Genomic DNA, 25,420 nt, shown 5'->3' with positions numbered 1-25,420 from the left:
CAAATTTCTTTTAGTCTCATGTGATGAAATTGCCTATGGGATAGGATTAATTTTTGTTTAATTCCTTTGTATTATGGCCAAAAATTATCACAATTCAATTACATTTTTTGTTCTTTAACTATTTAAATGTTTAATACATGCAGAAGCCTTCAGTTCTCTTTCCAGTACTTTGGGCAACCTGCAAAATTTTAGACAGAATTGTCTCTGTCTAAAATCAGCTCCTTATCATTTTACAAGCCCTACAATCCTTTCAGATTCCTAAAGAATGGCCACCAACCTCATTCTTCTACTTTCTACATAACTAGCTTAATTTCAATCACAATTAGCTTTTCTTTGGTTTTATTCGGATTCCACTAAATGGCTTTCACTCTGGTAAGCAATATCATAAACCTTTCTCACCAGGATCTCTCCTAGCGATTCATTTCTATTTTATTGTTAGTAGCTATCATTTTCTAAGAACTTTGTTATTTTACACCAGTCACACTTTAAATATTTTTCTTTTAGATTATTTGGGGAGGCTTACTGGAGTCAGAATAAGTATTATCAGCATGTATTCATTCAACAAATAAACACTGGGAATCCCCACTTCCAGTCTCTGTTCTGCTCAGATCATGTTTCTGCTCAAAAACCCTCCTGAAGCTTGCCATTTCACTCTCAGATAAGCCTGGGCCATTAGGATGTGCTGCAAGTCTACCTCCCCTCATCTTCAGCAATCTCTCTAATCTCTCCTTTACACTCTGTTGCTCTTTTTACACTGCTTCCTTGTTGTTCCTCTAGAAAGCCTGGCATATTCCCATCCTAGGATCTTTGTGTCCACAATTCTGGCCTTACAGTATCCAGAATTTTCCTCACAGACACTAGACTCTGACTTGATAATGCAACTTATTTCGCTCACTGGGAAGTTAGTGGATGTGATTCAAACAGAGCCTTAAAATATCTTGCACTGTTAAGCCTGATCTCCTGTACTTCATCTTTTTCCCATGAAAACTAACAGGATTCAGTATTCCAGTGGTATTAAAAATTAGGAGATACACGGAATATATCTGAATATAAACAATAACCTGAAATCAAGTCTAGCCTGGATTACAAAACCCTAGAACCACAGACATACATATCAGGTGTTGTAAGCCACTGGTTTTTAGGAAGTTTGTTATATAACCTTACTGTGAAAACAACAAACAGAAATCCACCAACACTCAAGATAATTTGCCCCCTTTCCATGTCTACTTTTCTTAACAGCACTTAAAATTAAGAGAATATATATTTTACGTCTGTTTATTTCCTATCCCCCTGTGTCACATATGCACACACACACACTCACACACACAAATAAAAGCCCCATAAAGAAAATAATTGCTGTTTTATTGTCATCACCCATACACTGAGAACAAGATCTGCCTAGGGCTCAATAAGCATTTGTTAAATGAAAAATAAGACAGCCAGAGTCTCTGCACTCATGGAACTTACATTTTAGTGGAAAATGCCAGAAAAATCAATGAGTATGCAAATAATTGTTTTCAGATAGTTATGAGTATTATAAGTAAAATAAAGAGTTATGGAACAGAAATGATGAAGTGCTAGTAGGAAGGAGTGTATAGGAGAGTAAAAAAAAAAAATTGTTGTGAGGGAGCAGCATATAAGCCTAGTCCTGAATTCAGTCCAGAATACATCTCAGTCAAGACCATTCTGGACCGTAAAGAAAACTGAAAATGCAATGACACTGAGACAAGCTTTTTCTTCAAGGTAAAGAATGAGAGCTTAGGGGGTTGTGGCTCAGTGGTAGAGCACTTGCCTAGCATGTGTGAGGCTCTGGGTTCGATTCTCAGCACAACAGAAAGAAAGAAAGAAAAGAAGGAAAGAAAGAAGGAAGGAAGGAAAAAAAGGAAGGAAGGTAGGTATTTTGTCCATCTACAACCAAGAAATATTAAAAAGAAGAAGGAGGAGGAGGAGGAGAAAAAGAAGGAGGAGGAGAGCTTAGAATGGTAGGAGATGAAAAATAGGAGACAACATCTGATCACCAAGGGTCTCCTAGGGGCCAAAATAGTCTTTGGATTTTAACTTAATCATAATTGGAAACCTTTAAAGAGTCTACTTAGAGAAATGGTTTGTTTTTTAGATCATTTTGTGTGTTACATGAATTACAGGAGCAAGAAGGAAGTGGGGGGCATGAGGAAAGGAGCTATTGCACTTAGTAAGAGCAGGAGATGGCGGTGGCCAGACTGATCAGACGTATTGGCAGGGAAGGTGAGGTAACGTAATCGCTTCTGAAAGTAGAAGTAATAGGAATGGCGGCTGAATAGAAAGACATGTTGTACAAGAGAAGGAGTCATCCGGAGGCTGAAGAGACTGGAATCAAGGATGGCCACTTAGTTTCTGTCTGAACAACTTACCAAATAGTAGTTTCATTAATTGAGTTGAAGGTGAGCAGTTACGGAGAAGAGACATAATGAGCTCCATTTTGTACACTTATTGATCAGCTTCTCTATACAAGGCACTATGATACACAGAAGTCACAGGTATCTGTTCTGAAGAACACTTAAGCTTTTGTCAGTTGCTAAATAGAATCAATAGTTTCACTGCTATCTGGATACTACTAGACACAGCTCAGATCAAAACACAAACAAAATGGTTCATGAGAGATGTTGTAAGTTTCCTTCCTAATAACTATTCTCTTTTGTCCTTATTAAACAATCTTGATTAGTTTGGTTTGGTCAAGACAAATATGTGACCAATTAAAGATACTTATCATATAAACCATATATGTTTAAAAAAAGGGGGGGGATATATACTTGAGTTAACTTTTAGATTCATTTTAGAATCTCTAAAAGGAGCTAGGGATGTGGCTCAAGCGGTAGCGCACTCACCTGGTATTCGCACAGTGCTGGGTTCGATCCTCAGCACCACATACAAATAAAGATGTTGTGTCCACCGAAAACTAAAACAATAAATATTTTTTAAAAAAGAATCTCTAAAAGGATTAGAAAAAGAATACTATCAGTAGTTATTTATTGAGGGGAAAAGACATAAAACTAGAAGGAGGGAGAAATGTGAAAGTAAGATTTTTACACTTCGATATTTTGACAACGTATTGGCTATTCAAAAGAATTTAAAAAATTAATTTAAAAAAACCTCACCTCATAAATGCCTCATGGCTAGAAGTGATCAGGTAACTGTGCTAGCCAATGAGATAGAAATGAAAGTCACCGAGAAGGGCTTGCTTCTCTTTCCTGATAAATATAAAGCTGAGCAAGAAGACTTTCATATTTGGCCTTTGCTGTTTTCTCTCTTCTTACCTAGGATGTGAATGATATAATGGCTGCAGTTGGAGCACCCATTTTGTGACTGGAAGGACAAAAGCTGCACATTAAAAATAGGACAAGAAGCCACCATAAAGAAACTGGGTCCTTGACAACCTCCTCAAGTAGCTAACCAGCTCCAAATTACCTACATGGACTCTATGTTTTATCAGAAGGTATTAGATTAACCACTCTAGTTGAGATAAAGTTGTAACTGAAATAGTCTTAGAACCCAAGTTAGGCCTGCACCGTGATAGAAAGGTGGCTATTTATTTTTATTTATATATGACAGTGGAATGCATTACAATTCTTATTACTATATATAGCACAATTTTTTTCATATCTCTGGTTGTACACACAGTATATTCACACCAATTCGTGTCTTTATACCTGTACTTTGTATAATAATGATCATCACATTCCACTATCATTAATAACCCCATGCCCTCTCCTTTCCCCTCCAACCCCTCTGCCCTATCTATAGAGTTCATCTATTCCTCCCATGCTCCCACTCCATATCCCACTATGAAGCAGCTTCCTTATATCAAAGAAAACATTCAGCATTTGTTTTTTTAGGATTGGCAAGCTTCACTTAGCATTATCTTCTCTAACTCCATACATTTACCTGCAAATGCCATGATTTTATTCTCTTTTCTTGCTGACTAATATTCCATTGTGTATATATGCCACATTTTTTTTAATTCATCATCTATTGAAGGGCATCTAGGTTGGTTCCACAGTTTGAATTGTGCTGCTATAAACATTGATGTGGCTGTGTCCTTATAGTATGCTGTTTTTAAGTTCTTTGGATATAGACTGAGGAGATGGATAGCTGGGTCAAATGGTGGTTCCATTTCCAATTTTAAAAAGAACAAATTTTTAAAAATAATTAAGCTTTCAATAAGAATTGTTCTCACATTCGTGTTTGCTTATCACTTTTAATTTCTTCTATAGGATATTTTCCTAAGGTACTAATAAAAAGTAAAACATCCTTGTTTTAAAGAGATCTTTTCAACTCAAGGATGCTCTAAAGGAGATACGTTTGCAGAATTTCTCAGGAATACAATGTATACACCTTGCATTACCATATATAATTCTGCATGATGAACATGGTCACTCATTTCATCCTGCTAATGTATTATACATTATCCGCAAAACTGGTAGTGAAAAAGAATATGCAACCATGATGAAAAGTAATACCAAAAAATCCTAACAATCTTTTTCCCTCTACCTTTTCACAAAAGTTTTAGAACATTACCTTTTAGGCAAATATCCACATTTCCTATCAGATTCAACATCTATACTTCAATCTTAGTTTTCCACAGTTCAAGACTAAACGTGTATCAATATTCTTAAGATTTTCAAGGAAAGAAGCAGTTGGATAAGGTACTTTGAATTCCAATTTCAGCCACCTCCATGAGATACATACAGAGAAGCTACATATTCAGAGTTATTATTGTTTCACTCTCTGCAGTACTTAAGTCATTCCTGGGTAGTAAATGAAAGGACACAGAAAGGTACATTAACTTTCTCAGGCCACTTGGGAACTATTTGGTGTACAACTACTGAAAAGCACTAAATGTGCCCCTAAGAGTATGGCTTCCTAGCTCAGAATTGTTCCAACACTAAAGAAAACACTTCATTGTTGTTTAATATTATCTGTTAGATGTTGCTTTTTAAACTAGCACTATGCAAAAAGTTTAATGAGATGATTTTCAAATGGAAATATACATCAAAGGAGTTACTAAGTCTCTGAAAATAATACAGATCAGAAAGGCAACCATGAAGCTCACGTTTTTATTACCTTGATAATGTAATATTTTTAAATGTCTGGATATGAAATGAGACCATTTGTTTAAACTGATTGTGTCATTGTTTTAAAAACTTAAGAGTATATATATGAATGAGACACAGTGTATAATGGAGGAGAAATGGAATAAGTAAATATTTCAGGAAGCACTGAATGCATATATAAATGTGATTTAGAAGACGCAGGCTGTGAGATCAAATATCCATCTTAAAATTTCAGTTCTTTGGTGGTTAAAACAGTAAGAGAAAAACAATGTTGTTTTGCACTTAGAAACCTGTTTCTAATCAACTGAGCTACTCCTATGGGGTCAAATAAAAATGATTAGCTTATTAAAAGCATAGCTTTGCTATTTAATAAGCAAAAATGATTGAAAATTCTGCACCAGATCCTGATAATTTTAGTGTTTCTAGTTAAGCCTGCAAAATTGCATTCATTATTAGTGTCTAGATTCATTAACAATTCAATTTATAGATATTAATGCTTATAATGCATGCTTCGCTTGCCAAAACTTGAAGAGAAATTGTTTCAATTAGCTTTCATGGATCATGAATCCAACCGGCTGGGTATTTTTAGACAAAAGATACAAACACATCCCCAAGCAATGCTAATGCACAGCTGGGACTTGTGTGTAAGGTCACTTGAGCTAACAGTTTAAAAGGAAAAACAGTAAATGAGTTTTACACAGATGAGCAAGACAGGAACAGTCTTCTATTTCCAACCAAATATTTGAAAGGCATATATGCACTTAAGAAAAACGGCAACAAAATTATTTGCTTTTGAGATTTCTAGAAGACAAAACCATGAGATAGAAATTGGCAAGCTAAACTCAAGGAGCAATATTCAGCATATAAGACAATATGAGAAAACTCAGTGAGAGGCCTTTAATTGTCCCTTTGTAGAAAGAAAAAGGTATTTCTTAGAAGTCTCAAGCTTAATAGAAATGCAAATTCCGTCACTTTCACAAGGGACAAACCCCAGTAGTAAGAGAATAAAAAACAGATTGATGTCAAATGATCCAGATGACAAGGTAGATTTACAGATAATTATTAATTCTTCATTTCATGTTGGGCTACCAATTCAAAGTTTCTATTTACAGTCAGTGACAAAGGGTATACTCATAGCTAGAAGAGACATTCTTTGGAGGATGTCCATCTCCTTAGCATACATTTATCTCACATAAGTCTTCACATAAACTGAGCAGTAGCCCACCTTTGTACTTTTCATGTACTATAGTATAGTGTTATGTGGTATCATATGGGATCAGATCTCCATCCGTCTCTGCTTGTTTGTAGCTTTTTATTTACTGGATTAGCAAAAGAAAAGAGACATCTTACATTATAACTGAGAGATATTTCATTTGCCCTCACTGAAATGCTGACCCTTGTCATAATGAAAGAACAGAGTGAATAAGGATTCCTGGTTGTTCCAAGAACTAGTTTCAAGCCCCTCAAGGATCCTATGAAAGAGCCCTAGACAAAAATCTAAAGCTAGTAGTATAAATCAAGTTAAGGTCTGAGAAGACCACGAGATTCTAGAAAACAAATGAAACATTTCTACAACTCTAAGAACATAAATGTCTTAATAGTACAGTTGAAAAACAGACCATAAAAAGAATAAAAACTCTTCAGGTATACTTGAGGAAATATGATAACATGTAAAATATTCCTTCTGAAACTAAATGAAACTTTATATTGAAGTTTATATACTAGTCTAGAAAAAAAACAAATAGATGACTTATACACATATTCATTATTATGTTCTTTAGCTTTATAGTGGTATAACATTTCCCAAAGACAAATGGGAGTCTAATATAAACCATAATTACTTCAAAAGGCACTTAATAAAACTAAAATTATTAGGATTAAAATCTAGATTTCTAGAAAACTAAGAACAAAATGAAATCTGATTGCCTTTACAAGGTAATAAAAACTAATACAAGGAGAATGAACAAAAGCAGGTTAGAAGAAAAATGTAAAACAACTTCGGGTAGAAAAGTGAAAATTTCCATTTTTGATATATTAATTTGAAGAAAGTTCCACAACTAACAGAAAAAGAATAAGGTTATTAGCAATAGGTAAATGGGATTAAATGCAAAAATTAATGATATAACTTACCTGTTTATTCAGTAAGTATATATTTCTACATTATATACATAATTAATGCATATTACATTTAATATCTAATATAATACACACACATATATGTAAATTCCTCATACAAATTCACAAGGAGTAAATTATTCTTAATCAAAAACTATAATTTATTTTTTAAACAAAATAAGTTATTTGATAAATTAGTGTCCCCTAACACACACATGCGCACGCGCTCGCGCACACACACACATCCCTAAAAAGGAATGATGAGGACCATGATCATTGAAGAAATCATTAGCAGTACCACATTACTATTCAGGTCCATAATTCATTTTTTAGTATTAGAGTCCATAGGGGCCTGGTTTGCTTTGCCACACTGAAAATAGGGAACAGCAGGGATTCCTGTTATAAGAAGCTAGCTTCCTCCATTTTTTCATAAGCTTCCTCCAGCTTCTAAGTGCTCTGATTATTCTTTTGTCTCTCTGAGGCTAATCTGTTACTTAAGGTACTTCTCCCTCCTTGCTCCTCCCATACCTCTATAATGGATGTAAAGGTCAGTGACCCCCCTGGGGAATAGTATTTTCAGCAAGCCTTGTGATGAGGTAGTCATGGGACTCCCATTGCTGTTAACAGAAGTCATGGGCTATATTACTTCACTGAAATTTAACCCAAAGATCTTTCAATGCTAAAAATTATATTTCATGTAACCTATATTTTCTACACAATCCACATAGTTTAGGTTATAAACCAACAAAGGATATTTGGAGGATGACAATAAACAGTAATAAATATAGCAGGGTATGCAGATGATTAGAAATGCAAAGTGGCATATAGCACTATTAAAGAGCAGTTTAAACAGGTAGTCAAGTATAAAGCATAGAGATCTGGGGTAACTAGATCTCATCATTTTGATGAAGCACATGTGGGGATGCGAACAGGGGTACTTAATATTACTTCATCCATTAGAGAAAACATAAGTGCCTTTCTTTGTTGTTTTTTAATTTATCTTTTAGTTATAGTTAGACACAATACCTTTATTTCACTTATTTATTTTTTAGTTATAGTTAGACACAATACCTTTATTTCACTTATTTATTTTTATGTGGTGCTAAGGATCGAACCCAGGGTCTTGAACATTCGAGGCAAGCACTCCACCGCTGAGCCACAACAACAGCCCCCATAAATGTCTTTCCTACAGAAACAAATGTCAACAAAAAAACTTTCTATGTAATGTAACATAGGACAAGTTAAGCAAATATTACAACTCCATGAAGGCAGGCATATCATCTTACTCATCAATGAACTCCATTGGCCACCCTAAAATAATGTCTGCTCCATAGTATGCACTCAAATATTTGATGATTCCTCATAATGTGGCCTGTCTTCCTAAGTAAAGAAAATAATAATAGTTTTTTTTTTTTAAACACTGTTTTTTAGGATTAAAAGAAATCAAGAAGGCTGGAGGTATGCCTGTAAACCCAGCTACCTGAGAGCCTAGCAGGAGGATCACAAGTCTGAGGCCAGCCTGGGCAACCTGGCAATACCCTTTCTCAAAATAAAATAAAAAGGGCTGGGGATGGAGTTCAATGGCAGAGCACTTGCCTAGCATGTGTGAGACCCTGAGTTCAATCCCTAGTACTGCCAAAAAAAGAAAAAAGAAAAAAAAAAGGCAGTAACTTATGATAAAGTAAAACCAGGTAAGTGGACATATGGGGACTCTATACTATTTTTGTAATTTTTCTTTAATCTAACTTATTCTAAAATAAGGCTATTAAAAAAAAGAAATTAAGAAAAGCACTTAAACCAACATCCAATATATGTCTAGAATGATCAAAAAATATTTGCTGACTCTCCACTTGGTATTATCCATATACTCAAAGAAATCAATTTCTTTTTAGCTCCTAAAACTTGTAATAGCCATAAATTATCTTCAATATTCTCACTGGATACTACTAAAGGACTCTGCCAACACTACATCACTACCTTCCATTTTTTTTTCTTTTCTCTCTTGTACTCCCTGCCCCCACCATCCCGGTTCTCCTCCTGTCATGGGAGGAAGGCTTGAGGAGGTCCCTAAGGGTGTCTCCTCAACTCAGGACCTCTGGTGTTCTGGACAAATGTTACAGAAAAAAAAAAAAATAAAAAAAAATAAATATATATATCAGTGGCACAAGCAGAGGCTTATTTAGGAAAGCAAGGATTACTCAGCAGGAAAGAGAGAATATGGGCGATCTCATAAGTAAGGGGCAACACCTTGGACCAGGGTTTTAGTATTTATAGAGGGATAATACCAAGGGGCTGACCTAGAGGTGGAGTCGGGGCAAGGTTACACAATTTCATGTCACTTTTTCTGTGTGGTCAGGGCCTTTGCATTATACTACTTCCAGGAGTAAGGACATGGGCCAGAGATGAGTTGCTCAGGAGTTGCTTGTTTTGCATTCTAATGGTTCATGGGTATTTCTTGCATTCTAACAGATCTCTTTTGAGAATTTGTATTTATTTTTCTTTTTATTTCTATCTCTAAGGTCCTATCGCAATCCCAAGTATAGCCATTCAAACTTGCAGGAATATTTTGATGGTGTCTCCCATTTTATTTATGGGAAAATGTTATGCTACTGCTTTTGGAAGAAACAAGTAACTTAATTTAAAGGATAATTACAATTCCCAGATGTTCTGATGCCCTAAGTCTAATAAATAGGATGGCAGTCTAGTTAAAATATAAAAATATTCATCCCCTTCAAATGCAAAAAAAATGTTTATACAGACCACTTTCCAATTAATGACAATAAATGCCAAATGCACACATGCCTATGAACATTTTTAGTGAGACATTTATTCTTACAACTGGCAATGACATTTTTTAAGTTTTTTCAGAAAAAAGTATTGGTTATTCTTTTTCAACAGCAATCTTTTTTCTTTTTTAATACCAGAAAGTTTGAATAAAAGACTTAACATTATCAGTGTAATTATTTCATTTTGCAAAAATATTAAAAACCATTCCAAAATAGCAAAAACCATTTCAAATAGTATAAATGGAATCATTTTCCCCATGACTTCTATTAAAAACTGGAAAGGCATTACCATTAGAAAAAAGAATAATATTAATTCAAAAATTATTTTAAGGGATGTAAACATACACATCCAACATACACTGCTTTACCTAGACTTAAAATATATCAAAAATTACTACTTTAATTCAGAATCATAGAAACAAAAAATAGTCTCTGAGATTTCCTAATGCTTTCAGTTATCCACTTATAACAGAAGCATGCTCATCTGCTCCTTACTTATTTTACATTCCCAATTCAGATCTTTGCTTTATCTGAATTCTTTGTAGAACTGAAAAACAAACACAATGAGAAAATCAAATTGAAACAAGAAGCTATAAATATGATGAGGGTTGTGAGTATACATTTAAATACCAGATAAGTTGGTGGGGAGTAGTCTTTTTCCGGTGGTTCTCAAAGATTGTCGTCTGTGGACCTCTTTTTTGTGCTTTTAAAAGTATTGCTGGCGAGGATGTGGGGAAAAGGGTACTCTTGCACATTGCTGGTGGGACTGCAAACTGGTGCGGCCAATTTGGAAAGCAGTATGGAGATTCCAGGGAAAGCTGGGAATGGAACCACCATTTGACCCAGCTATTCCCCTTCTCGGTCTATTTCCTAAAGACCTAAAAATAGCATACTACAGGGACACTGCTACATCAATGTTCATAGCACAATTCACAATAGCAAGACTGTGGAAAAAACCTAGATGCCCTTCAATAGACAAATGGATAAAAAAAAAATGTGGCATTTATACACAATGGAGTATTACTCTGCATTAAAAAATGACAAAATCATGGAATTTGCAGGGAAATGGACAGCATTAGAGCAGATTATGCTAAGTGAAGCTAGCCAATCCCTAAAAAACAAATGCCAAATGTCTTCTTTGATATAAGGAGAGTAACTAAGAACAGAGTAGGGAGGAAGAGCATGAGAAGATGATTAACATTAAACAGGGACGAGAGGTGGGAGGGAAAGGGAGAGAGAAGGGAAATTGCATGGAAATGGATGGAGATCCTCATGGTTATACAAAATTACATACAAGAGGAAGTGAGGGGAAAGGGAAAAAAACAAGGGGGAAAAATGAATTACAGTAGATGGGGTAGAAAGAGAAGATGGGAGGGGACAGGAGGGGAGGAGGGATAGTAGAGGATAGGAAAGGCAGCAGAATACAACAGACACTAGTATGGCAATATGTAAATCAGTGGATGTGTAACCTATGTGATTCTGCAATCTGTATACAGGGTAAAAATGGGGGTTCATAACCCACTTGAATCAAAGTGTGAAATATGATATGTCAAGAACTATGTAATGTTTTGAACAACCAACAATAAAAATTAAAAAAATAATAAAAAAATAAAAAATAAAAGTATTGAGGATTGAATGCTGGATGTGGTAGTGATAGGTAACAGGCAGATGTAAGCAGTGGAAACATGAGATTAAGGATAATTCTACAAACTGGGCCTACTGTACTGACCCCCAAATGCTTTCTTTCTTTCTTTTTTTAATTTTAGTTAGTTATATATGATAGTAGAATGCATTGTGACACACTGTATACAAATGGAGCACAACTTCTCATTCCTCTGGCTGTACATAGTACAGAGTCATTCCTGTAGTGTAATCATACATGTAAATGGAGAAATAATGTCCACTTCATTCCACTTCCTTCCCATCCCCACACTCTCTCCCCTCTCCTCACTGCTCTCTGCATAATCCAAAGTTCCTTCATTCTTCCCTGTGGCCCCCACCCACCCCCTGCCCCAGCATCTGCTTATCAGAGAAAACATTTAGCTTTTGGTTTTTTGGAGTTTGGCTTATTTCACTTAGCATGATATTCTCCAGCTCCATTCATTTACCTACAAAAGCCATAATTTCATTTTTCTTTTTGGCTGAATAATAGTCCATTGTGTATATGTACCATGTTTTCCTTATCCATTCATCTGTTGAAGGGCATCTAGGTTGGTTCCATAGTTTAGCTATTGTGAATTGAGCTGCTATAAACATTTATGTGGCTGTGTCCCTGTAGTATACTGTTTTTAAGTCCTTTGAGTATAGATGGAGTAATGGGATAGCTGGGTCAAATGGTGGTTCCATTCCTATTTTTCTGAGGAATCTTTATGCTGCTTTCCATAGTGGTTGCACCAATTTGCAGTCCCACCAGGAATGTATGAATATACCTTCTTCCCCTCATCCTTGCCAATGCTTGTTGTTGCTTGTATTCTTAATAACTACCATTCTGATTGAGATGAAATAGTTTTGATGTGCATTTCTCTAATTGGTAAAGATGATGAACTTTTTTTTATGTTTGTTGATTGATTTTTATATTTCTTATTCTGTTGATTGTTCAGTTCCTTAGCCCATTTGTTGATTGGGTTATTTGTTTTTTTGATGCTAAGTTTTTTGAGTTCTTTATATATCCTGGAGATTAGTGCTCTATGAGAGCTGTGTATAGTAAGGATTTTCTCCCATTCTGCAGGCTCTCTCTTCACATTATTAATCATTTCATTTGCTTTTAAAAAGCTATTTACTGCCAGGCATGGGAGTGCACACCTGTAATCCCAATTCAGGAGGCTGAAGCGGGAGGATCTCAAGTTTGAGGCTAGCCTTAGCAATTTAGTGAGGCCCTTAGCAACTTATAAAACCCTGTCTCAAAAAATAAAATAAAAATTTGTTTAAAAAAGGAAGTGGCTGGGGATGTTGCTCAGTGGTTAGGCACCCCGGGGGAGGGAGGGAAGGAGGAAAGAAGGAAGGAAGGAAGGAAGGAAGGAAGGAAGGAAGGGAGGGAGGGAGGAAGGGAGGGAGGGAGGGAGGGAGGGAGGGAGGGAGGGAAGGGAAGGAAAAGAAAGGGAAGGAAGGAAAAAAAGGAGGAAAGGAAGGAAGGAAGGAAGGAAGGAAGGAAGGAAGGAAGGAAGGAAGGAAGGAAGGAAGGAAGGAATAGAACAGAATAGAATTAACTAAATAATCTACCTTTGGCCCTGTCTGGCCTAAGTCAACAGGATGTGCTACATTCCTTAACAAACACCTGTTATCTGTAGGAGAAATGCGACCCAAAAGTCTCCTTCCTGCTCCCAGGATCACAAATTAGCCTGAAGAGGGGAATTTTGTGACTTTCATACAGACTAGATTCCAGGACTCAAAGAGACAAAGTTAAAAGCTAAGTCATCTAACCATAAAATCTGTAAGAACAAGTTCCAATTAGAACTAGTCAGCATGGGAAAAAATGATCCAGAGTTGCCTTGTATCTTTAGCAAGTCATAATAGTAAATTCTCCCCTCCAATGGGTAAAACCACGCACAGTGGGCACTTGAAAGTCTGATGCAATCTAGCTGTCAGTCAAAAATCAAGAAGTGGACCTGGAATCTTTCCTGGGACCCTCAACATAACAGGATGGCAAAAGGAGCCCACCATCTCTTTCCTCTCCCTTAGGAGTGTCTCCTTTCCCCTCTTTCCTATCCCTTCTATTAAACTCATGCCTGCTACTTTGTGTGACTTATCTGAAATCTTTCCAACATGATTGCAAGAACCAGTGACTGAGGACATCTGCAGTCAATTGATGTCCATGTATGATCTTGCTCTGTAACAGTGGTAAGTGCCTGTAATCTTAACAACTCCACAGGTTGAGGTAGGAGGATCACAAGTTGAAAATCAGCCTGGGGAACTTAGTAATACCTTATTTTTAAAATTTGTTTTTTCTTTACTTAAAAAATGGGCCAGGGTTATCACTCAGTGGTAGTGTACTTGTCCAGCATGCATAAAGCCCTAGATACATTCCCCAGTACCACAAAACAAAATTATTAAAAAAAAAAAAAAAAAGTATTGAGAACTTCAAAAAGCTGGTTTAGGAACAGAAACTGAAACTGAAAAATTTTAAACATTTACAAAATGATTTTAAAACAATAATAAATTACTACATAGTAATAACATTTTATGAAAGAACTATTTCCCAAACTTCTAAATATAAGCATTTTTGTTTCTACATGAAAATAAAATTTTATATTATGAGCATCAAGGAAAAGGGATGTTTCAAGAAGAAATGCCATATTTATTCTCAAGTGAAAGGAATGAAGTTAAGGATGTACTAGACACCAATTTGAGAAGCACAGGGTCTAGGAAAACAAAACAACAAAGCAGAGCAGGGAAAATGTTCTCCTTTGACATCTATCAAGATTCATTGGTTCTCACCCAGAAGAATTCAATGGTCTGGAATCATCAATGGTCTCTTAGTTAAAACATGAAAATTTGCCTTTTACTCAGAGTTCTTTAACCAACTAGACTGACTCTTTGGTTGGATATATTTGGTATGATATCTGTTAATTAAAAATTAGAGGGCTGGGGATGTGGCTCAAGCGGTAGCGCGCTCGCCTGGCATGCGTGCGGCCCAGGTTCAATCCTCAGCACCACGTACAAACAAAGATGTTGTGTCCGCCGAGAACTAGAAAATAAATATTAAAAATTCATTCTCTCTCTCTCTCTCTCTCTCTCTCTCTCTCTCTCTCTCTCTCTCTCTCTCCTCTCTCACTCTCTCTTTAAAAAAAAAAAAAATTAGACCGGGTTATTTTAAATTAGCCCAATCTGAATCTAATCCATAATGTCTTTGGAGACTCTGGAGAAAAATGTCCTATAGATAAAAGATTAAAGATTTGGTTTTTTTGTCATCTATAGTCTCAGACCAGGTTTTAGTCTATTAGTATCTGGGGTTTTATTTTCTACTAGATATTATTAAGAACTACTACAATTTTCACCTTATAGAATATACCTGGCAACTAGGCTTCCATTTTTATTTTTTTTTTTTTACCTTGTAGAAGCAAGAAGCATAGAACTCTACATAAAAAGGCAAAAGATAATGAAAGACTGGTTTCTCTTGTTTTTTTTTTTTTTTAAATAGTCAGTTCAAAACTATGTGTCTGCCAAGTAAAGGGATATATGCTGATCTTACATGCATGGATTCTCCCTGCACAGCATTTGAAGGCAAATTCCTACTCCTATATACTTTACCTGAAACTAAAAGTATGCTCTACAGTTGGTGTTACCTCATATGACATTATAGTCTTATCACACACATGATTATAAAATTGACTGATTAGATTCTCTATAGGTGGGGGTCATAAATATGTATTCATAGGAAACTTAGTGGTGCTAATGTAGTCAATCAGACACACTTTTAAGTCTAACCAGCATTGCTCATCACTGATTTGAGAGACTTATATTCATAGCATGGATGTCCGAACTTAAATGCTTTTTTCTTTAAAAAACAAAAAACCTAAAATACTTAAACACAATTTTCATGTTTTTATGTATGACTTAAAAATAAATTTAGTTTTAAAAAATAGGTCAAAAACATAACTGACAACCACTATGCTCCTTTTGGTTTCTTTATTTTTAAAAAAATATTTTTTTAGTTGTTGATGGACTTTATTTTCTTTATTTCTTATGTGGTGCTAAGGATCAAACCCAGTGCCTCATGCATGCTAGACAAGCACACTACCACTGAGCCACAACTCCAGCCCCAAGCCACAACCTCAGCCCCTTTTTTTGGTTTCTTTACCTAGTTAAGTCAAATTGATTTTCACCACCTGGGCAACTGCTGTTGTTTCTGGCTTCAAAATGGTTCTCTGGCTTTCAAATGGTTCTCTATCACATTGTTCCCTTCCCTAAGATCACTCTTGCTCTCAGCACCATCATTTTACTTTTATAGTCCTCCTTAAAGATCCCTTGCCCCCATCTTCAGCCTCCACCTCCTCCACTTATCCCACACCCTGGGATAAATCCTACTCATCACAATCTGCAATTGTGTTATTTGTCTTTTGCTTACCATCAGTCTCTCACCACCAGACTGTGTCTTTCTTTTAATCATGAAAATACTTGGTACAGGGCAGGCTATGTTACTTGGTAATTACTTGGTACAGGGATTTTGAGGGATAAGCAATAAACACCAAACCCAGGTAACTTAGCAGATAGGTACCTGGTCAGAAGAAATTGGAAGGAACAGAGAAGCACACTAGAGAACCAATCTACTGTTTTTGGCACTGGTTATTTACACTGCTGACACCATCAAAACGTAATCTGGTGATAAAAAAAAAAATGATGCCACCTCTGGAAAGCAGATGTTGGCACTCATTGTTTCTGCTGTCACAACTCCTCAAGGGGCAGGAAGAGGCTGGAAATTTAGTCTTTTACATCGTCATTTCTGATTCAAACTTGATCTGTTTGCCAGAGTTTAGGCCATGGGCCTGCAGCCCCCTCAAGGAGGTTAGGAAAAAAGCAAGTATCTTACATTTTCAGCTTCTGCTGTGCTAGATGAACTTGGCCTCATACAGAGGAGCTCCAATACAGAAGAGGGTTCAGCTGTTAGGTAGCCAAAATAAAGGATAAATGGCTCCACTTATAGAGGCTCTCAAATATCTCTTGAATGAATAAGTCCTAAAATATATTTTAAAAAAATACTATTAGAACAAGTTTAAAATAAGTACTTGTAACTACAAAATTTCTAGTATTTAACTGCTATCAATTACTATTTATTCTAATTCTGATTCTGATTTCCTCCTTCCAGACTTGAATTAAAAAAAAAAAAAAAAAAAAAACAATCTGTGCTTCCAAGCAGCTTGAATTTCATTAACCATGATGTCACAGACAAATGTGAGGGACTTTCCAGATTCCCCTTAGATGAAAGACTAGTTGCTCAGCTGCTAGGAGAGTGGGCATTGTATAGCCATCACCTGACAGATATTAATAGAATGGCTCCAGGCGCCTTCCCTAGGCACCTTCCATCCTATGACTGATCAACATGGGAACCTGAAATTTTGATCCCGTTGCCTCAACTCCAGACTACCCTATAAAGCCAATCAGGCTCTGGAATTCCGCACGGTCCAGTCCAGGCTGGCAGACATCCTTCATGCAGCTTAACTTCTCCTCTACGCACCCCTGCACTGGTCCTTTGCCTTCCACAGGTGGTGACCTCAAGGATACTCCTTAATAAACACTCTGCACTAAATTCCCTTTCAGCTTCTACATCCTGGAGAACCACCCTGGGACTGTTCTACCAGCAGTGATCAAAGAAAGTAAGTATTCAGAATGGGCTTTGGAACTGAAGGAAATGTGCTACTAGTCTAGAATGAAGATTTTATGAGGCATTCTCATTTTGTATATGTAGTTGATATATAAAATCATTAAGGTAAAGATAATTAGGTTCAACTAACAAACTGTTAAAATGAGATCATATGGAAGCTGCCATGTTCTACTTGGAGAGGATAAATTATTACCAGCACAAGATGAACAAAACAAAGTGATTACCAGGAGATTTTATTTTCTCCCTCAAGCTAAATAGTTTTTCAACATAAATAAAAATGCCAAGGATGGCTTGTGAAACCACTTAGTGTTTGGTGCTTTTAAATTTTTGCTTTATAATTCCAGTAAACATAAACCAAACAATTAAATTTGAACATAATACATAACTAAGCCATAAACACTCAAGGGTCATAATTTGTACTCTTTGCCCCATTTATTTAATAAAATATAAAGAAAGTGATAGAACATTAAATATTTCCAACCGAAATTAAGTAGAAACTTCACCTAAAACCTTTTTTCTAGATTTAATTGTAAATGTCACTACATAGGACCAGGGTTATAGAATTCTTTTAATTACATTCTACCTTTTTTTTTTCCAGTACCCTTTCTCTGCCAAAATTCCCAATTTTAAATAAGTAGAATATAACACTAAGGTTACCTCATAGCTATGGTGTCTATAATTATCATTTTCAGAAAATAGGGAGGAAAATGGAATTGAGAAATAGCTTGCCTCCAAGGAACAGTTTAGATTGAAAAGCACTACACCAACAAAAGCAGAAATCTTGCACTCTAACTTCCTATTAACAGATTCTAGATTGTAGCCTGAAGAAAAATAAGAACCTCAGCACCCTGTGCTGAAAAACTATTTAGCTTAGAAAATAAGTTAAATCCTCTTCATGCAGAAGCAGATTTCTTAGTGGGACTTGAAGTTGGTGACAGGAAGTTACCCAGTTATTAAGAAATATCCAACTATGGAAATAATGTGGAACTCCAAAAATAGTAACAGTTCTATTATTGCCATGGTATGGAAATAAATTATATTGTTTTGCTCTGTTACTAAATTTGGTTAATTATCCATGAAAAAAAAAAAGATATTTCTGGCAACCACCAAACCAAAATTATAGCTAACACTTTTGGAGTTAGAAGATAAGAGATTTCTACAAAAGGAAAAAAGTCCTTCTTAATTCTAATTCAAATGCTACATTTTACTGACTCAAAGGAATATGGTCTAACAACCATATTGAAACTCTGGTTTCAAAGCCAATGAGATAACGTATTTTTTTGGCTAAACAGACAACCTGATATGAGGCACAATGGCAACATTCAAAATGCTAGAATAGGGACAAGAAGAAGAAATTCATAAAGTACTCGATATGGAGCTTGCATGAAAATCACTGTACTGGGGGGATTTACTTAGAAAAATGAAGCCAAATCAAAAATTTACAGCACAATTGTACTATTATGAACCACAAAGATACAGAGATTTTTAAAAAGGTCCAATTATATGCTTTGTACACAAGATGCACTTTAAATAAGTTGAAAGTAAAACAAAAAGATATATCATTCACATAGTAACCATAAGAAAGCTAAACTGGCTATATTAAGGCCAGGCAAAATAGACTTTAAAACAAAATATTACTAGTGATGAAAAGGAACATTTAATAATAGTAAAAGAACCAAGCCATCAGGATGATTTAGCAATTACAAATATATATGTTCCCAAAAAAGAGCCACAACATATATGAAGAAAAAAAAACGACAAAATTGGAGAAATGGGTAACTAAAATATTATAATTAGAACTTCCATACCCCACTTTCAGTAATGGTTAGGGTAAGCGGGAGATCAACAAAGAAATAGAGGACTTGAACAACACTGATAACGAATAGAGCCTAACATGTCTGTATAACACTCCAGCCAACAGCAGCAGCATCTATATCCTTTTCAGGTGCACATGGAGAGATACTGAAGAATAGGACCAATCTAGCCCATAATAGAAGCCTGAAAATTTAAAATCACTGAAATCATACAGAGTATATTGAAATTAGAAACCAATAACAGAAGGAAGTTTAGAAAATCCACGAGTATTTGAAAAATAACATGTTCTTAAATGGTCAATCAAGACAAAATAAAGGAAATTAGAAAAACCTTTTAGATGAACGAAAATGAAAACAACAAAATTTATGTGATGCAGCTAAAGTAGTGCTTACACAAAAATTTATAGCTATAATGCCCTTATTAAATAAGATCTCAAATCAATAAACGAAACTTCCACATTACTTCACCAGAAAAAATAAGTAACTAAACCAAAGCAAGCAGGAAAAAAATATATATTTGAATGGAAATTAGTGAGATTAACAGAAATAGAGGAAGAATCAGAGAAAAGAACCAAAACTTGTTTCTTTGAAAAGAATAATAAAATTGTCAAACCTGCAGCTAGACTGAACAGGGAAAAAAAGAAGACTCACATTACTAAAATGATGAAAGAGAAATTATCACTATTCACCATACAAAAATAGGAAGGGTTAGAAGAAAATACTAAGAACAACTGCATGCCAAGAAAACTAGATAACTTGGATAAAATGAAAAAATTCCAAGAAGGTCACAACCTACTTCTTGGGCTGGGGTTATGGCTCAGTGGTAGAGTGCCTGCCTAGCACTAGTGAGGCACTGGGTTGGATCCCCAGAACCATTTTAAAAAAAAAAACTAAATAAACAAAACAACTTACTTCTTCATGAAACTGGTTTGAGAAGAAATAGAAAATTTGAGCAAGGAATATTTTCTAATTCATTCTAACAGGCCAATATTGGTAAAATGCCCCCGAGTTCAATCTTTAGTACCAAAAAAAAAAAAGGAAAAAGAAAAAGAAAGAAAGCACACACACACACACACACTCTGATAAAATCAGGCAGGGACATCACAAAAACAAACAACAACAAAACAATCACAGACCAATACTTCTTATTAATATACATGCAAAAATCCTTGACAAAATGGGATGAAAATAGTAAGACAACACACTTATTAAAACTGGATCAAAAAAAACTAACAACATATAAAAAGGCTTATTCATGATGATCAAGTGAGATATATCCTAGGAATACAGGAACAACTCAACTTTTAAAAATCAATTCATGAAATAAACCATATCAATAGAATAAACTGCAAAACCCACCCAACTGTCTACATAACAAACATTTGTTTAAAAAGAAGAAACATTAGGGCTGTGGCTGTGCTCAGTGGTAGTGCACTTGCCTGGCATGTGTAAGGCATTGTGTTTGATTCTCAACACCACTTATAAATAAATTTAAAAAAACAAAAGTCTATCAACAACTAAATATATATATATTTTAAAAAAAGGAAGAAGAAGAAGAAGAAGAAGAAGAAGAAGAAGAAGAAGAAGAAGAAGAAGAAGAAGAAGAAGAAGAAGAAGAAGAAGAAGAAGAAAATCCAATGCCCTTGGGCTAGAGTTATGGTTCAGGGGTAGAGCACTTGCCTAGCAGTGAGTTCCATTCTCAGCACAACATAATAAATAAATAAATAAATAAATAAATAAATAAATAAATAAATAAATAAATAAATAAAGCAAAGATATTGTGTCCATTTACAACTAGAATTTTTTTTTAAATCCAATGTCCTTTCATGATTAAAAGAAAAAAAAACCTCAACTAACTAGGAATAAAAGTGAACTTAATCTGAAAAGGGGCCTTAATCATACTTAATGGTAAAAGATAGAAGGCATCCCCCTAAGAAAAGGAAAGAAAGACAAGGTCCACTTTTACCACTTGCATGCAACAATGTACTAGAAGCTCTACTCAGGGTAATTAAACAAGAAAATGAAATAAAAGCCATCTAGACTGGATGCAAAGAGAAGTAAAATTATTCTTACTTGCAGATGACATGATTTTATATATCAAAAATCCTAAGGAAATACACTAAAATCCATTGTATCTAATATACTAGTTTAACAAAGTTGTAGCATACAAGATTAGTACACAAAAATTAACTGTACTTCTCTAAGCTTGAAATGAATAGTCCAAAGATTAAATAAATAAAAAGACTGCATTTACAATAGCATCAAATAGAGTAAAATACTTCAGAGTAAATTTAATAAAATAACTTAAAACTTACAGAATAAAAACTACAATGCACTATAGAAAAACATTAAAGAGACCTAAATGAATGGAAAGTCATCCCATATTTATGGATTGGATAGCTTAATATTATATGATAATACTTTTCAAAATTGATCTTATATCAAAATACCAGCTCCCTACCACCATCTTTTTTATTATTTTTCAGAAATTGGCAAGGCTGTCCTAAAATTTGTATGGGAACACAAAACCCAGAACAGACAAAACTACCTTGATAAAGAACAAAATTGGGGGTAGTCACATCTCCCAATTTCAAAACATACTACAAGACTACAGTAATAAGGTAATAAGGATAACATAGTCTTGGTGTATACACAGTCACATAGATCAATAGAATAAAACTTATGGTACATAAATAAAAATTCACATTTATGGCCAATTGACATTTTTTTTTCAAAAGTGCCAAGTTGATTAAATGAGGGGAAAATAGTTTTTTCAAAAAACAACACTGGAATACCTGCAGAAAAATGAAGTTGGATCCCTTTCTCATACCATACCCAAAAGTTAACTCTGAATAGATCACAGACCTAGATATAAGATATAAAACTCTTAAAAGAAAATTTAAGGGTAAAAAAGCCAAAGGTTGAATGTCTCCTCGAATATGTGGAAACTAACCCACAATAGTGGGGGAGGAAGGGAAGGGAAGAAAAGGACTTTAGTAGATTAGATAATGGGGAATGGAGGGCGGATAGGAAAAGGAAAGACAGTGAAATGAATGTGACATTATTTTCCAATGAACACGTGAAAAAAAGCATAGTACATCCACAAGAATGGAATCCTAACTAGAATAAGATATATTCCATGCTTGTATGATTATATCAAAATGGATTTTACTGTCATGTATAACTAAAAAGAATCGATTAAAAAAAATGTAAGGGTAAATTTATAACTTTAGATTTTGCAATGGTTTCTTAACTATGACACCAAAAGTACATGAGACAAAAATATATAGAGATATTTAGGATTCATCAAATTTTTTTAAATGTTATGCTTTAAAAGACATTATCAAGAAAGAAAAAAGACAACTCCAAAAAAGTGTAGAAAATATTTGCAAATTACATAAAGAACTAGTACAACTCAATAATAAAGATGATTAATGTAACCTAAACAACTTTTTCTATCAAAGCAGATAATAAAAATGCCAACAAACACATAAGAATATGCTCAACATGCTGAGCCATACTGAAAAGCAAATCAAAACTACCACAGTATGCTACTGCACATCCTTTAGTATTTACTATAAAACACAAAAAACAAAAAACAAATCCAGACAATGAGTATTGTCCAGGCCATAGGGTAATTGGAACCCTCATATATTGTTGGTATGAATTTTAAATGGTACAGCTGCTTTGTTTAAAAAAATAAATAAATAAAAGCCCAGCAGTTCCTTAAAAGTAAACACAGTAAGCATATGGCTCAGAAATTCCACTCCTGGGTATATACTGAAGAGAAAAACAAAAATGTATATCCACACATAAACCATTACATGAATTTTCATAGCCATATTATTCATAATAGCCCAAAAAGCATAAACTACCCAAATGTCCAATAAATGATGAATAATAAAATGTGTTATGTTCATATAATGAATTATATGGTCATAAAAAAGAAATACTGATACATGCTACAGTATGGATGAGTCCTGAAATGAAAGATACTAAATGAAAGAAACCAGTCACAAAACAACACACATTGTATGATTCTACTTATATGTAAGTGCCCAGAATAAACGAATCTTAGAGAATCACAAAAGCAGATGATAGTTATCTCCAGGCAAGGTGAGGCAAGGTAGGCAGTGATGCCTAGTGGGTATGGGGCTTCTTTCTGGGCTGAAGAAGTGTTCTAAAATGGACTCTAATGATAGTTAAACAATTCTGTGAATATACTAAAAAAGTGGAATCATACACTTTAAAGGGATGAATTATATGTCATATGAATTATGTCTCAATAAAACCATTAAAATAACAACATTGATAACAAGGAGGTGAGGCAAGAGGCAGAGCCAGCACACCAAGGGACCAGGAACCATGCTAAGGATTTACATTTCTAAAGCACTGGTCCGCAGTCTGGCTGGGCACAATTCAGGAGCCACTTGTCAAAAGAAAGGAACTTTATTTTTAGAACCACACAGGGCACCACACAGCTCCTGAGGAAAAACCCTCAGAGCCCAACTGCCACCACCGGCTTCTCACAAGTCTCTCAACCTCCCCCACTCCTCCTGCTCTTGAGGCCGATTGACTGGGTCGTGTGGGCGGAGCCAAAAAAGTCCCCCAATGAGCAGCTCCCTAGTCTGAAAGGGCGGGGAAACAGCCCAATGAGCATCACCAGCAGAGGAGCCAATCAGCCAGAAGTTGCTGGAGCCGCTGTGAGCCAATCATCAGCTGGCAGCTGGAAGTTTGCTGGGGCCCCTTCGGCTGTCACTCTCAACACTGGGGAGTACTGAAAGATCTAAACCTGTGAAGGACATGATCACACTGTAAATAAAAGACTGCTGGCACATCAATGCAAATAATAGATTTAGGGAGAAATCATGCAAATGGTGAAAGAAAAGCCATTAGGGGATCACTGTGGTAACCCAAGGATGACTGAAAAGCAAATTTAGTATGGAGAAGGGACCTGCTGAGGAAAGATAATGATGTCAGTTTTATATATATATATATATATACACACACATTCCTATGACACATCTAAACACAACTGTCAGAAAGTTTTATGAAGTCTGGGATCAAGAGAAAGGTTTGGAATACAATAGTAAGCATCAGGAGGAGGAACAGGCAGAAACTAGAATCTTGTGTAGAGGACCAAATTGTTCAAAAAAGAAAGAGGAGGAGGGGGAGAAGGAGGAAGAGGGGGGAGGGGGAGGGGGGGAGGGGGAGGGGGAGTTGGAAAACCAGACAAAGACAGCATCTTGGAATGTTCCCATGTAATTCCCATATACACAGGATGGGCAGGTCATTGAAACTCACAGAAAGAGTCTGAGGAGGGATTACAAAGGAAGAAGAGAAAAATCACAGAAATGCATCCAGGAGGGAATTTCAAAAAGGACAAAAAAAAAAAAAAAGTATTTCCTGGATTTAACAAAAATCACTAGGTATTTGGACAAAAATTTCAATGGAAAAAGCAGAGGGAAAATCCAACCCACAATTGAGGAGGAGCAAATGAGAGATGAGGAAGTGAGAAACAGCAACAAGAGTGGAGAAGCAGGGCTGGGGTTGTGGCTCAGTGGTAGAGCGCTGGCCTAGCACATTAGAGGCCCTGGGTTCGATCCTCAGCACCACATAAAAATAAATAAACAAAATAAAGGTATGGTGTACAACTGGAAAAAAAAAAGAGTAGAGAAGCATGCCTTTGAGGTGAGAGGAACAGGTAGAGGGTGGCACAGAATAAAGGGTAAACCTTGTATTGTTTCATTTTTTAAGTTAAGAAGTCTCAATCATGCATGAATATTGAGAAGAAAAAGACAATTCGGAGGCTAAAGGGCAAAAGAAATAAAATGATGTCATTCACTAAGGAGAGGGTGAAAGACCCCAGCCTCAAAGCCTTAAGCTTAATGTTAAGAAATATAACGTTTTGCTCTGCAGTCACAAGATGCTTCCTCCTAACCGCAACCCATGCCCCACACCCCCCATGTTGTAACCCATACGTTAATACCCTCATGTCAAAACCGCAAGATGTCCCAGACAGTTAAGAAACCACGAGATGTTCCAGAGGGGCAGACTTGAGCAAAAGAGGACAAAAATAGGAGCACATGGGTGGGGTCTCCAAACCCACTCTGCCCCCTGTGACCACTTTTAGGGGAGCTTGAGAGGGGGCCAATGAAATAGCTGATACTGTGCCAAGCTGTCATGGGGGGGCCAATGAAATAACTGTTACTGTGCTAAGTTGGAATCTTATCCCTTGCAACCTATAAAAATCCTGTAACCCCGAGCCCATGCATGCAAGCTGCCTAAGCCACGGCT

At 35.7% G+C, this 25,420-nt stretch overlaps 1 long non-coding RNA gene across 1 annotated transcript in view; it reads left to right on the top strand.

The window, feature by feature from the left end:
• Nucleotides 1–7,247: 7,247 nt before the first annotated feature.
• Nucleotides 7,248–25,420, top strand: part of LOC120888162 (uncharacterized) — a 30,637-nt gene continuing 12,464 nt past the window's right edge. Inside the window, exons 1-2 of the long non-coding RNA XR_013430975.1 lie at nucleotides 7,248–8,896; nucleotides 17,246–17,301. This is a non-coding gene — a long non-coding RNA (uncharacterized LOC120888162). The remainder of the gene's footprint in view (nucleotides 8,897–17,245; nucleotides 17,302–25,420) is intronic.

The sequence above is a fragment of the Ictidomys tridecemlineatus genome, chromosome 15, assembly GCF_052094955.1.
Source record: "Ictidomys tridecemlineatus isolate mIctTri1 chromosome 15, mIctTri1.hap1, whole genome shotgun sequence".
NCBI classification, from domain to species: Eukaryota; Metazoa; Chordata; class Mammalia; order Rodentia; family Sciuridae; genus Ictidomys; species Ictidomys tridecemlineatus.
Note: the sequence above shows the minus strand (reverse complement) of the source record. Positions and strands in the feature narration are given on the sequence as shown.